Raw genomic sequence first — 15,038 nt, 5'->3', positions numbered from 1 at the left:
GGTGGGAAAGTAGTTCACACAAAAGCCACTTGAGACAATTTCACCAAATATAGATTAGCTCATACTACATACCAATCCCTACCATTTTCACAAATTTGATTGGAATTCCATTTAGCCATTTAGCCTGTAGACCTCTCTAAATACCGTGAGGTAAATTACTTCACAAAACACATCTGAAGTGTTGGAATTGACAACCAATTAAAATGTTACTTTCATTTTCTACTTTTTTTACCTGACATTTGATTGGTTATGTACCCGAATATATATAAAGGAAGAGAAGGAAACACAGCCATTTTGACTACTACTTCCTGGTGTACATTTCATTTGGATTTTCATTAATAACTTCAACTTCTTTTTAAAGGTAAGTTGTTATTTTTAAAACTGAAGTATATTGTGCACTTTAAGTTAATATGGCAAACTTTTTCTGTTAGTTATATACTATCCCTCTGTAGTACTTATAAATTTAGATACACTTTTTTATATTCCTACTTCCACTCTGATACTATACACTGCCCAAAGATAAATTCTCTGATAAAAACTGCCTATCTAAAATTAATCCCAACAGTGCCCTACCTCTACTAATATATATTTTTTTTATGCAAATTTCAGGAAAAATGGAAAGTGAACAAAACATTTCATTTGAAATTGTCCTTCCAGAGTCCAACACAGAAATCATTGATCCAAATGAGATTGAATTTATGGATGAAACATGGGACCAAGAACTACTGCAATGTGTACAAGCAGTAGATAACCTCCTTGCAAATGAGGACATTTTACAACCTCAGAGACTACAATCTATATTCCATGATTATGAAATTTCTGACAATGAAATGTTAGAAAGTTTAATAAATTATGAAACACAATAAAAAAAGTTAAAAAAAAAAAAAAATTAATCAACAAAACCAACAATCAATTAACATACAGCATTTGAAAAGTCTATCATTCATTTTTTATTGTGATACGCTCCCCAGTACGCTTCCCGGTTCGCGTACCGGGCGCTAACCACGAAAAAAAACAAAAGCCTCCACATCAAACCTAGGGGGTCAGGGAGTATCTACTATGCCCCCTTAAGGTCATTTGCCCCTTCGCTTTTGCCTCCTCTTGTCTCTCGATCCTACCGAGAGACAAGATGGCGGCCGCTCCGGACTGTTTAGAATGTTGACAGACACCGGAGAGCCAATCAACTTCGCTACGCGAAGTTCCGTTACGCGTCAAGTACGCGTACCGGGGCGCTGCCTGGTCCGCGCTTACAGATATATATCTTTTTTTGAACGTTAATTTCTCAAAATCCACTGCAGCACATATATTGAGACCTACAAAAGGCACATCGGGCTACCAGTCCCTACAATTTTGCCAAGTTTCGTGCAAATCCATTCAGCCGTTCGGGCTAAAAGTGAGGCTAACCGCCCTATGGAAAACTCAATGTTAAAAACATGTTTTGGGACCCCCCTTTTTTCTCGGCCCCCCCTGTACCAACTCCCCCCAAATTTCCAGTGGCTGCTCAGAAACAAAATGTTCCATTTTCCAGAAAATTTCAGCCAATTCCGTCCACAAACGCCAAAGTTATTAGACATAGAATTTTCAAAAATCCCATAGGGAAAAAATCCTAACTATATATACCTACTGGCGACCGCCAGTAGGTAATATATATATACATATATATATTTATTAACCAAACTTCTCCCGTGTTTCCGTGGTTAAAGAGCACTCTTAGCTCAGGTCAGTACGGCAGGCAGCATTCCCTTTATTCAAAATTAACGTGCAAAAGCCTAATGCGTTTCAGGGTCACCACCCCTTGATCACAGGCAACTTCCATGAGCATGCAAAGTGAAAAATACATTGTCCCAGCATCTTTTTATTACAGGTAAGTTCTCTTGTTGCATGCTGGGATGTGTAGTACTTTCCGTTTATAAATGCCCCTTTCCAACAATATTTTTCCTTCGTAGTTTCTGAATTGCTCATAAATATTAATCACTTTGTTCTTACCCTTGAATAGCGAAAATGCTGGTAATTATGCCTCCTCTGCATACCAAAACAGACTCGAATTAGTGCTGTGTCTGTGGCCCATTTCGTCATTTTCATTTTGGGTGGTACTTCTTTGCGGCTGGATTGCCATGAATATTATTAACCAAAATTGTCCCCTGTTTAAAGAGTACTCTTAGCTCAGGTTAGTAACAGCAGGCAGCATTCCCTTTACTCTAAATTAATGGTCAAAAGCCTAACACGTTTCGGGGTCACCACCCCTTGATCACAGGCATCTTCCAGGAGCATGCAAAGTGAAAAAGGCACACTTTAAAATACCAGTGGAGCCAGTAGAAAACAAGCAAGGTGGTAACCCTAGCTACAGATCATCCTGCATCCCACACAAAGAAGGTACATCACATGGGAATTATATGGTATGATATTTATGAATCCTTCCCAAAAGCTGACATGGCATTGAAGGACTTAGAGCTTACCTGAATGAGACGGATTATGCAAAGTGTTTAATGTAGCCCCTGGCCAGGGCCACCAGGGTTATAAATCAGGAGAGGGACGAATTTTGCAGCAGCATGACATAGAAAATAATGCAGCATAATGCATCACATTTTGTGATAGTATTAGCCCATTATTTTGTAATTTTTACTCGTGTTAACACTGTCCAGGAATAGGCTGCACCTCACAAACACCCACATTTTGCAATATCCAACAGAAAGGTGATCAGTCAACCTTTGCAAAGGGTCTTCCACTGAGCAGATACACATGTTGCTGCATTTTTTGTAACTTTTGAACCGTTTGAGCTACAAATTAATATTTTTAACCAGAGCTGGGAGCCCTCTTATCACCTGGTGAGATGCTAGTTAGAAACAGGTGACAACCTTAATTATTCACTGACAGCACTTCCCTGTCTTACGTTGCTCACTGCGACCCATCCCAACTATTCCTCTAAATACAGACCATATTCGTAGCCATTAAAATCATTTTCTCTCTTTTTTAACCATCTGTGTTGTAAATGCACTGCATTGTTCATTTACACTGTCACTGCTTGATAATCAATACCCAGCTGAGATACAGTGTATTGAGAACCCATACAGCAGCAGCAGAAGAAGAAGGCCATCCTGTAATCTCTGTGTACCACCAGCAAGGCAACTAAACGACTGCAGTGCAGGCCACAGGCAGTGAAGTCTAGCATCGCCCAATGTTCAACCAGTGCTTGATGGAAAAAAGAGTTGCACGCGTGATTTCAGCCTGTATTTCCAAAGATCTTAGACATACTCCACAAATGATGCAGGCAATTGGGGTATAGATGTATCAGCTAAAATATTAGTGAATATTAAAGGGGAAGCAGTATCAGTGGGAATACGCCAATGCCTGAGGGAGTTCACTCCCTTACAAGAGGAACATGAATTACCTAAAATAATTGAAACTGCTTATACAGGATTAGGTAGAGACAGTTTGTGGGCTAGAGCAATAAAACCTCAACTCATGGGAGGTCCTGAGAAGGATAACACAAAGCAAGCACTTGCTTCTTCCAAGAAGAAATAGGATAATAACAAACAATGAAAGAATAAAGACAATAGATCTCAATCCAGAGGTAGGTCTCCTCAAAAGGAGCCCTCTGAAAGGAGGTATAACCTTAGGAATAGGGACAGCATTAGAAAACCTTACAGGTATCAGCACACTAAGACACCTTCTTCTCGTTCCTTTCAGAGATACTCAAAAAACTCTGAGAGGGAAGGACAGTCAGAACACAGACAAGAAGAGCGTACAAAGTCCAGAGACGCACAACGCACTTCAGACTACATTTCCAAAAAAGAAGAAAAGCCTACATCAAAATCTCAATTAAAAAAGATAAAAGTAGCAGGTCTCAAAGTTAGACATGCCCAGGATTCAGAAGACTCAACTACTGAATTGGGAATGGGCTCTGAGGATGCTAGACAGTGCAACAGAAGTAACAATAGCTCGCCAGATCCTGATGCAATTTCTGGTGACAGCGGAGTTGAGTGAACATATCATGGTGGAAACGGTTCAAACTAGGGTAGGTGTCCCACATAGGCTACATGAAATAACACTCCAAATGGAGGGGAACAAGCCCAGGAAAATGAAAGGTCTATTTTGGGAGAACCTGACTTTTGGCTATGAAATTCTTTTAGCTGACATTATAGCTTCAAAACACTTACAAACATGCGTAAATGTCAGCACCTTTGTGATCTGTATAGTTGCGGGTCAATCTGGGTACACCTTCCTAACATTCAATGAAGGCAAAACAGTACCCATAGCATACAAATCACACATATATGAATGCTGAGATGTGTTTTGCATCCACAGAAAAAATACTGACGGCAGTACAGACTGCTGTAGTGAGAGCAAGTGCACTGGCTATGGGGAAGTGAATAATTGTCGTAATTCTGGTACCAGCCTTAGAGGCTGCAACAAAGGCAAGCGTTCCAAATGCTAAAGCCTTAGATCCAAGATGGATACATTGGGCTAATTCTCTCACTTCAGCAGATGTAGAATACAGATATGACCCAAATATAAAAACACAAGCATTTCTGCAATATGAATAAGAATATCCTCTCCCGAATGAAATAATGCCTCTAGATCAGTGTGAATACATCATTTACACTGACGGATCTACTCAATGGCCATTGGGAGTAAAGAGCAATAGAGCGCCACATGTGCGATTGTAAAAGGTTGCATGCAGGATGGAAAATTCCATCCAAGCTGTACAAATATACAGTCTCTAGGAGACTGTATGGCTCAGCTGGCAGAATTGAAAGCTCTACTACTGGCACTGATAAATACGAATACTAATCGTGTATGATTCATTTTACTGTGTTCAGTCATATAATGAAAATCTTTCCTACTGGGGTCAGAATGGATATAAGGACTTGAAAGGTGGCACAATTAAGCACAAAATGCTATAGGACCAGGTAGCAGAGTTGAAAAACGAACTACCATTATACACACACTGAGTCATCAACATGATGGCGTTCACATTGAAGGGAATTCCTTGGCTGATGAAGCCACAAATGGGGCTGTACATTCAGCTTCCGTAGCTGCAATCACTTGTTCAAAAATTAGAATCGATGGAGACATTATGTTTGCTGTCATTGCTACATGCAATAATTCGGCTGTACTGAAAAAAATTCCACTCAAGTACTCCTACAAGTTAGATGCAAACAACGTTCGATTTGCTCAGATTCCCGGAGTGGGGGATAGAGTAATACCAAAAATGGATCACAGATTAGTCTTAATATTAGCTGCACATGAGCGTTTTCGTGCCTGCAGAAACTGTTTCTTTACTGAAACAATGCTATTGGTCCTCAGGGTTAACAAAGCAGGCCAAAGACTATATCTTAAAATGCAACATCTATCAACAGATGAAGGGCTCCACCGTAACACATCCAGCGCAGACACCGTTGTTAATATCAGACAGATCTCTCGCATGTATGTATTTGGACCTCCGTGGCCCCATACAATCCGATGGGGCTTACAAATACTTTATGGCTGCAGTGGATTCCTGCTCGAGATTCCTTTGGATATGGCCTCAGCGCTCGGCTGACGCTTGAACTGTTATAAAAGATTTGCGAGTCTTTATAGGGACATACACAGTTGGCACATTACATTTTGACCATGGCCCGAGTTTAGCTCTAGGGCCTACAAAGAAGCCATGTGAAGTTTGAATGTTGAACTGCGGTACTCCTCTCCGCACCATCCAAAGGGAAATTTGGTTGTTGAGAGGAAGAACTGGGACTTAAAGCAATCATTAACAGAGTGTTAGACTCTGGTGGTAGTCATTTATATGGGGTACCATAAACAATATGCCAAAAAGTTCTCTAGGGGTTTTGTCACTCTTATGAGATCCTTTTTGGGACGAGAATGTGGGTACCTGATCTCGATTGTGAAGGCACAGTTGTGGATGAAAAACCTTTTGATATCAATAAACATTTGGCTGTTTTACAGGATCTGAATGAATACAGGGCACTACAGTGCAATGTGCAAGTAAAGCGGACCACCACTGGGGAAGTGAAGTCAGTCACGGCAAGACCTGTCTGGGTCCCTAAAGTTGGGGATCAGGGGCCCGATGTAGGTTGGTCGGTAACGGCCGAAAATCGGTATTTTCGGCCGTTACCGATCGGTAAATAGGTGATTGGCATGTAGGGGGCTTTATTTTACCGAATCGGTAAAATTACCGATTCGGTAATTTTACCGATTCAGTAAAATAAAAAATCGGTAAATTTACCGAATCTGTGCCACCCATATGTAGGTGGGACTCTTCAGAGTCCCAGGAGCCTTACCAAATCGGTATTTTACCATCAAATAAATTTGATGGTAAAATACCGATTCCGGTGTGCATGCACATGTGTGCATGCACACCTATGCCATGTGACAGGCAGACCTGCCCTTAGGGCATGTATGCCTGCCACATGGCACCCGAGCCTGTTTTGGGGGTGCCAGAGGGTGTCAAAGTGACACCCCCTGCACCCTTGTGGAAATCGGTATTTACCGATTCGGTAAATACCGAATCGGTAATGCCCATTCATTCCCATGGGCATTACCGATTCCGAGTGAGCTGGTGTTGTTTCTCTCCCAGATGACTCCCCCCCCTAAGTTTCCAAAGCCGCTGGGCGCGCTAAGGATTGCGAGACTTTTTGTTCATGCAAGATCTACAAGCTGCCGTCGCAACAACAAGTTACTCATTGCCATGATTAGGATTGCTTCATTTTCCTCGGATGCCGTAACCAGCAACGCTTCAAGGTTTTGGCTGAGAGAAGCTCTTTACCGTACCGCCTATCTCTGCTCCCGCAGTTCACGATTCTGTGCTGCGGCAATATGGGTCCAAAACTCCCCACCAAAAACATCCCTGCAAAGACTCGATCCTCCGTAGCCCGAGGTAATACACCCACAGTTCTCCCTAATATAAGCAAGGTGCCTCATTCAGCCCAAAGAAGAGACGCTGTGGCAGCAGGAGAACCAGGCATCAACCAAGCGGCGCCTGTCTCCAGCAGTAAGATAAAACAAACATTACCTGTTTTTTTTAAAACGCAGGCTGGGAAGGTTACAGCCTCTGCTGATGCCGCGGTCGGCAAATGTGCACATTTGAATGTTGATAAAGCAGGAAGGATGTCCCCACTGTCTCGGACTCTGGAATCTGGGCAGGGCCAATCTATCTTTCAGGGGCCCAGCGCTACCAGCCCAGTAGCCACCAGCAATGGTGATGGTTTAGAAGCCATGGTCCTTCAACCTGTGCCTGGCTCCTCAGAGAACGGAATTATGGGAACTGTAGTCCAACAAATTGGCAGCACATCTACCTCTGCTCGTACTCTGCCTCAAATGGCAGTACAGACTAGCACTGTCACAGCTGTCAGTATCTCTGAACAAATGGCAGTCCCCGTCACTCCCGTTGTAGCTAATGAGTCCTCCAGGGAGCCCGAAGGGGGGGGCGACATTTTATTCTGAACACACTGGCTCATCAGCTGATGAGGATGATGACCAGGATAGAGAATAGGCTGACGCCGGCAGCGACATTGGGGATTGGCGGCTCAATGAAGTTTTCAATGACGAGGTCTCCTGCGGCCCTCACACTGTTCGCAAGGCTACTGGTACAAAAGAGCAAGGGGCTCTAAGCAACGACGTTGGTTCATCTGGCTCTTTATCTTGGGACTATTCTTTCTCTGCTCAACCTGGCTCAAATGAAAGTGCCTCAGCCTTGGCCCAGGGCCCTGCTTCTCCAACCAACTTCTGTCATCTACCAGACCATCATGGCGCATCAAGAGGAATCCCGACAGGAGAGTATTTGTAGGCAGGGGGTGTGTCGCAGGGTCCAAAATTCAATTCACAGAGTGGCCAAAACATGCTCTGATATCGCTGCCACAATTGGAGAGGCTGAGGAGAGGATCTCCAATCTAGAGCATGCCCTGACAACTCAGAAGGGTCTGACTGATATGCTTGGCACACAAAAAGACGATATACTCTGGAAGCTGATGGATTTTTGAGAACAGGGACAGGAGGAACACTCTTAGGATGTTAGGGATCCTGGAAGGCCACGAAGGGGGAGAAGTCACGCAACTTGTCGTCAAACTCTTTTCTGAAGCATTTCCAGAAGTAAAGTAGTGGGACTGGCAGCTTGAGGTGCAGCGAGCGCATCGGTTTCCCTTCAAGCAGAGACAAAAAACAGGAACAGTCGGGGACAAGCCCCGGGCAATATTGATTTGTCTTAACAATTTCTAGCCTAGGGAGAAGATCTATGATTTAGCCAGACCTGACAGAAAAAGGGTAGGGAAAGATTGTGAGTTTTTCGTCAGGTCAGATTTTTGCCCAGCAACAGTTGAGCGGAGGTGGCAGCTCCGCCAGCTAAAATCTCCATTCCAGACAAAGGGTGCTCAAGCATTTTTGCTCTTTCCCTCTAAATTGAAAATATTATATCAGGGACAAACGAGATTCTTCCTTTCAGAAATACAGGTGAGGGAGTTCTTGGGCTCCATATAGCCAAGGGGGGATGAACTTTTGCATGCTCCACTCTCACAACATCCCAGTGGGCAACCAATACAAAGTTCAGGGCGAGGCGATTGCCAGGGGTGCTAATCCTAATTTAATTTTCTTCTTTTTCTCGTTTTTTCTTTTTGGGTTTACAATCGTCTCTAACCCTCTGTCATTAATCATTTTGGGTTAAGGGATCTAGGGGAGAACGGGTCAATCTGCTCTTCCCATTTTAAGGACATCGGTCCTGTTGCCTCACAGCGGGGTGGTGGGGGTGGGTGGGGTAGGGGGAGCTTCTAGTGGGGAAGGGGGTTAAGGGTAGGGCTAGTGTCAGTGCCAGTGGTTGGGCATGTTGGGAGGGGGTTCACTAAGGTTTTGGACCTATATTATTGTTGTGGTCTTAAAATGGGTTCAGTTTGTTATATGGCAGAGTGTTTGATTAAAAAACAGAAAGGTACACAGCTGAGATCAGATTATTTTTTCAGCACTGATAGGGCAGGGTAAACTTTCTTTATGTACATGGAACATATGTGTCTGAACAATGGCAAGAAACGGGCCTTATTTATTAAATTCGTACATATTATGCAATTGGATGTCTTATGTGTACAGCAGATGCACATACCCTGTGGGAAGCACATGTGTTTGAAAATACATGGTTACAATTTAATTGCTTGCTCAAGACAGATCTCTATGATCAAAGGGAGGCTATCCTGTTGAAGCGGGGGGTTGGGGTATGTACCAAAGTACGAGAGGATAGTGCGGGCAGATGGGCTTTAGCCAAAATACTGATTGATAACAGGCCTTTAACAATTTGTCCGATATATGAGCCAAATTTAGATGTTCTAAAATTCCTTAATGTAGAGTTAGCAGCTTGGCCTTCCCCGATGTTTGTGTGTGGCAACATGAACATTAATCTGCCTGCACATTTAATTTTGCGGGGGATCAAATATATTCTGGTAGGAAGATTAGAGTCTTCAAGGCTCTTCAGACTAAAGTTCAAGAACATGGTCTGACTGATCTCTGGTCTCGAGATAATAAACATGATGATGGTGGTTATACATACTACTCTGCCCCCATAATAAAATGGTCTGTTTGGACTATGTTTTCGTGTCTGACCAAATGGCCGAAGTAACCTCTATCTCTGTTCCACCGAGAATTATATCGGACCATAATCCATTGATTGTGGCATGCCCTTGGTCTCGCTCAGGCAGAGCACCTAGAGCATGGACCTTCGAAAGGGTATACAACCTTTACAACGCAACTTTTACAACGACCTACCATTACCACGCAACTTTTACAACGCAGGATCCATTACAACGCATACCATTACAACGCATGTATTTACAACGCAGGTACCTTTACAACACATACCATTACAACGTAAGTATTGGTAAGTATATCATTTTATTAAAAATATTATAAGTTTGGGTTTTTGGGTAAAGGGGTATTTTTAGGGTTCAGGGTCAATTTTGGGTTTTTGGGTAAAGGGGTATTTTTAGGGTTCAGGGTCAGTTTTGGGTTTTTGGGTAAAGGGGTATTTTTTGGGTTCAGGGTCAGTTTTCAGTTTTTGGGTAAAGGGGTATTTTTAGGGTTTAGGGTCAGTTTTCAGTTTTTGGGTAAAGGGGTATTTTTAGGGTTCAGGGTCAGTTTTCAGTTTTTGGGTAAAGGGGTATTTTTAGGGTTCAGGGTCAGTTTTCAGTTTTTGGGTAAAGGGGTATTTTAAGGGTTTAGGGTCAGTTTTCAGTTTTTGGGTAAAGGGGTATTTTTAGGGTTCAGGGTCAGTTTTCAGTTTTTGGGTAAAGGGGTATTTTTAGGGTTCAGGGTCAGTTTTCAGTTTTTGGGTAAAGGGGTATTTTTAGGGTTCAGGGTCAGTTTTGGGTTTTTGGGTAAAGGGGTATTTTTAGGGTTCAGGGTCAGTTTTGGGTTTTTGGGTAAAGGGGTATTTTTAGGGTTCAGGGTCAGTTTTCAGTTTTTGGGTAAAGGGGTATTTTTAGGGTTTAGGGTCAGTTTTCAGTTTTTGGGTAAAGGGGTATTTTTAGGGTTCAGGGTCAGTTTTCAGTTTTTAGGTAAAGGGGTATTTTTAGGGTTCAGGGTCAGTTTTCAGTTTTTGGGTAAAGGGGTATTTTTAGGGTTCAGGGTTAGTTTTGGGTTTTTGGGGTACAGAGATATTTTTAGGGTTCAGGGTCAGTTTGGGGTTTTTGGGTAAAGGGGTATTTTTAGGGTTTAGGGTCAGTTTTGGGTTTTTGGGTAAAGGGGTAAAGGGTAAAAATTAAATATAATTAAATTTAAATTACATTAAATTAAATTTATTAAATTAAATTAAATTACATTAATTAAATTAAATAAAATTAAATTAAATTAAATTACATTACATTATATTAATTTTAATTAAATTACATTTTAAAAAATATTATATACTTACCAATACTTACGTTGTAATGGTATGCGTTGTAAAGGTACCTGCGTTGTAAATACATGCGTTTTAATGGTATGCGTTGTAATGGATCCTGCGTTGTAAAAAATGTGTGGTAATGGTAGGCGTGGTAAAAGTATGCGTTGTAACGTCATACATCCCTTCGAAAGAAAACTTCTGCTGGACCAGGCATATCAGGTCCACATGCGAAAGTGGTTAATTGAATTCTTAAATATCAACAGCATCTGATATTATGGTCTGGGATGCTTTAAAGGCCGCAGTGCGTGGTGAGACCAAGAGCTTTGCCTCCTATTGGTGGAAAACTTGGCAAGAGCAGGCAAAGAACCGTATTGAGGAGCTTAGGCTCGCAGAGCAGGAACTGACATGTAGAATTAATGACGGCCTCAACATAGACAAGAGCCAGCAGAAGGCGGCAATAATTAAGTCAAAACTTATGAGTCTGATAATCTTAATGAATTTTAAATATGTCAGTACAATTTTGTAATGATACCATTTTGGGAAGTGAGTGCAAAAGTCTGAGGAATCAGTTGAGGCTTATATTACTGCTCTGAATAAGTTGGGTGCTACATATAAGTTTGATGGGTCTCTACAAGAACGTATTCGTGATCAATTTATGTTAGGATGCAATATTGAGAAAATCAAAGATAAACTTTGGCAAAAAGATGACCCAAAACTTGATGACGTTGTTATTATAGCCAAGGGGGTAGAACACTCCCTTGCTTGCATTGAAGTCATCAAAAAAGAGAATGGGGTCATGGAGGAGAAGGTTCACTCTGTTACCAAGAACCCAGTTAAGTCTCTTGGAAATAAAGTGAACATTTACATCCTGCTTCTTCTTCTTCTCCTTCCTCTTCTTATTTCTGTTCTGTTAATCCGAGGGGAAACTTCAATATGAAGTGTTTCTGATGTGACTCGAAGGGGCATCTTGCCAACGACAAGGCGTGTCCTGCCCTTCCCTCTAAGTGTCTCAATTGTGGGAAAATTGGCCATTTAGCCAAAGCTTGAGGAGCTCAAAAGAACAAACAAGGAAGATGAGTCAAAGAAGTTACTCTTGATTATGGGAGCGATTCTGACTATGACAAACTACATTGTGGGGAATTTGTATTAAAAGAGGGTTTGAACAAGTGTAAAGGACCTGCAGACAAAGTGCAAGTGAATAATTGCAACATTATATGCTTTTTGACTCAGGAGCAAAAATCTCCCTTATCCCCAAAGCATTCTTTGACATGAAATTGTCTGGGAAGGTGAGGGTATACAAGCCTAATATCAAGCCATTGGCCTAAGGTGGTCAACCCATAAAATTGTTTGGTTATTTCTTAAGTGAGATTGAATACAAAGGGAGGATGACTGCTGGGAAAATGTATATTTCATGTAGAGGCGAAAGCATAATCGGCTGGTTTCACCAAGCTGATCTAGGCGTATCATTGTTTCCTGGACTTGGTCCATGCATTGTTCTTAGAGACTTCACTTCCGAATCAGTTCCTTTGAATGGTGTTTTGAATGAGATTACTGCAAAAGTTGTTTCATATGTTCCAAGCAGTACTTTATGTACCGAATGTAAAGAAGTCTTCAATGGCTTGGCAGTTCGGGCTGGACTGTTCCCATGAGGCACAGGGTCAGACTGATTTGTATATAGACATGTCTGAACTGGGGTGGCAGAGTGGGCTAAAGAACGGTGATGGATCAAGCCCAGATCTTTTGACTGGGTGTGAGTGTTTGATTGGTTCAGATGCTCCGTCCATCACCACCCCCTTTTGTAACTTGAGACAGGCATGTGATGACACATCATAATCATCATCACATGATGCACACACTCAGCAAAATTTTATGATGACATTTGTGAGATTAATCAGTACATGTGGCTACTTGTCTGTGATTGGTTGTAAATTAGTCTCACCTCTCAGTTAATCTATCTGTCATGAGTGGTAAAATGAATGATTGCAGCAGCCTATGCTCTTGCTCTCCCTCTGAGTCTGGTAGTTGGTACACTCCTCATGAAGCTTACCTTTTGTCCTTCTCTTTGACTCTACAATAATGCTTCTTTTTTACAATCCACAGGCCTCTTCTTCACTCACAATATTTCATTCTAGGCTATTAAACCGAAAAAACAATGACATATTGCAACATAATCATTTCAACTTTTTTTTACTATGTCTTGCTTCATTTGTTTAGTTTATTTATAGACTTTATAAAAAATGCATACTCATAATATATACCAAAAAAGTTTTCAACAGTCATAATCCATTCATACACAGGTAGAGAACAACCCACACATACATATATACATTCCATTCATAACACATCCAAAACTCCACCAGGTTATCCCAAATTGCACGTTTAGCTGGTTATAGTCTCAATGGCCCTTTTTTGGGCTACTGCTAATTAGTAGGTCTGAAAAAGGACACAGTCAACGAGTTTCGGGGGCATAAGGAGATACTAAGGCCACTTTCATCAGGACCCAGAGATTATCACACCAAGATTTCTCAACACCCTGGGATGACTGTAATGGATTATATTACACAGAGCACATTGATCATCCTTCATAGATTGGATAGCCCCAAAACTCTGTAAATTATCAAAAAGTCTGCCCAGTTCCAACAAGTATTTTTTCCTTTTTCTACAGTTCCTTTGATGTAAAAATGTGACACCTTGGAGACCCACTGTCGCACCCTTGGATTTCTTAAATCAGTGGAAGTATTTCCGTCCCAAAAATCTTCTCATATTTCAAACATGAATAGCGGCACTATTTCCACACAAAGCCATAGACCCAGAACTTGTGCTCCTTTTACAACTTAGTTTTGATACTTCAACAAACGACTTGTATGTCCCCCCAAAGAGCATGGCACCGTTCACTGCAGACCAGGGACCAGGCTGGGGAGATGATGAGAGCGTCTACCTCTGAGCCTGCATCCCGCCCCAGGTGTCGACACACATTACCCCTCCAGCGACTTGGTGCTCTGATGCAATCTTTGTGAACTGGCAACGGCGCGCTTGGGCTGGCAGCTCAGCTCCTCCAGGGCTGCAGGTCTGGGCCGCTACTGCTACGAAGATCTCAGGTTTCCACGGGGCACACGCACACAGCGTTGCTAAGACTCACTTGAGCTTTGGGTGCACGATCACTGGGCAATCCTCCCGAAGGTCTCAGGCTGCACGAAGAACATGCACACAGTGTTGCTGAGACTCACTTGGATTCCAGGTGCTCGATAACAAGGTAATCCTCACAAAGGTCTCAGGCTGCACAAAGCACATGCACACAGCATCGCTGAGACTCACTTGGAATCCGGTGCACACAATAACAGGAAGATCCTCGCGAAGGGTTCAGGCTGCAAAAAGCACATGCACACAGCGTTGCTGAGCCTCGCTTGGACTCCAGGTGCCCACGATCACAGAGCACACCTTACGAGGGTCTCAAACTATAAAAAGCAGACTCACACAGCGTCGCTGAGACTTTCCTGGAAACTTTTATGTTCCTGTGTTTCAGCAACAGGGCGCCAACTCACCTCAGGCCCTTGGGGATACGTTACTTCAGGACATAGCACAACAAAGTCCTTTCAAGCAGGGGGACACAGCACACAGCAAAGTTCCCACATCATTTCCTTGGTTAAAACAGTAAATTGCAGGCCAGCCCCTCAGCAAGGGTCAGTCCTTCAGTCTCTTCAGTTGTTTCTTCCCTGTCAAAGGTTCCTCTTGACCACAAAGTAGCTACAGTTTTGTTCAATCTTGATCAAGCCATTCTCTAAAGTTAAGGGGAATCAGTTCTCATAGTTATACCCCTCAATGGCTTTGACGTCTTTGTGTTCAGGGGGCACTGACCCCTGTTCAAACCAGTTCTGGGTGGCTCCCTGCCAGCGACACCTTCTTCCTTTGATTAGTGGGGACTGGATTCTCAATCACTCAGCAGGAGATGGGACCATTGGTTTACGACAGCAACCCAGGCATCTTCACATCTAAGGGCAACTCCTCCCTCTACACACCAGATGCAGGTCAGCCTGTTGCTATCTCACCTCCTACCCTGCGTCACGGCATTCCCCAGAACCTATCACTTTCAAATTCAGACAGTCAATCCACAACCAGGCAGAGAGACACAGAAATGTTAGAGCACTTCTAAAAGAGTGGCTTCTAAACACACAATGCAAAAACCACC

The sequence above is a fragment of the Lissotriton helveticus genome, chromosome 3_1 (assembly GCF_964261635.1).
Source record: "Lissotriton helveticus chromosome 3_1, aLisHel1.1, whole genome shotgun sequence".
Taxonomy (NCBI): Eukaryota; Metazoa; Chordata; class Amphibia; order Caudata; family Salamandridae; genus Lissotriton; species Lissotriton helveticus.
Note: the sequence above shows the minus strand (reverse complement) of the source record.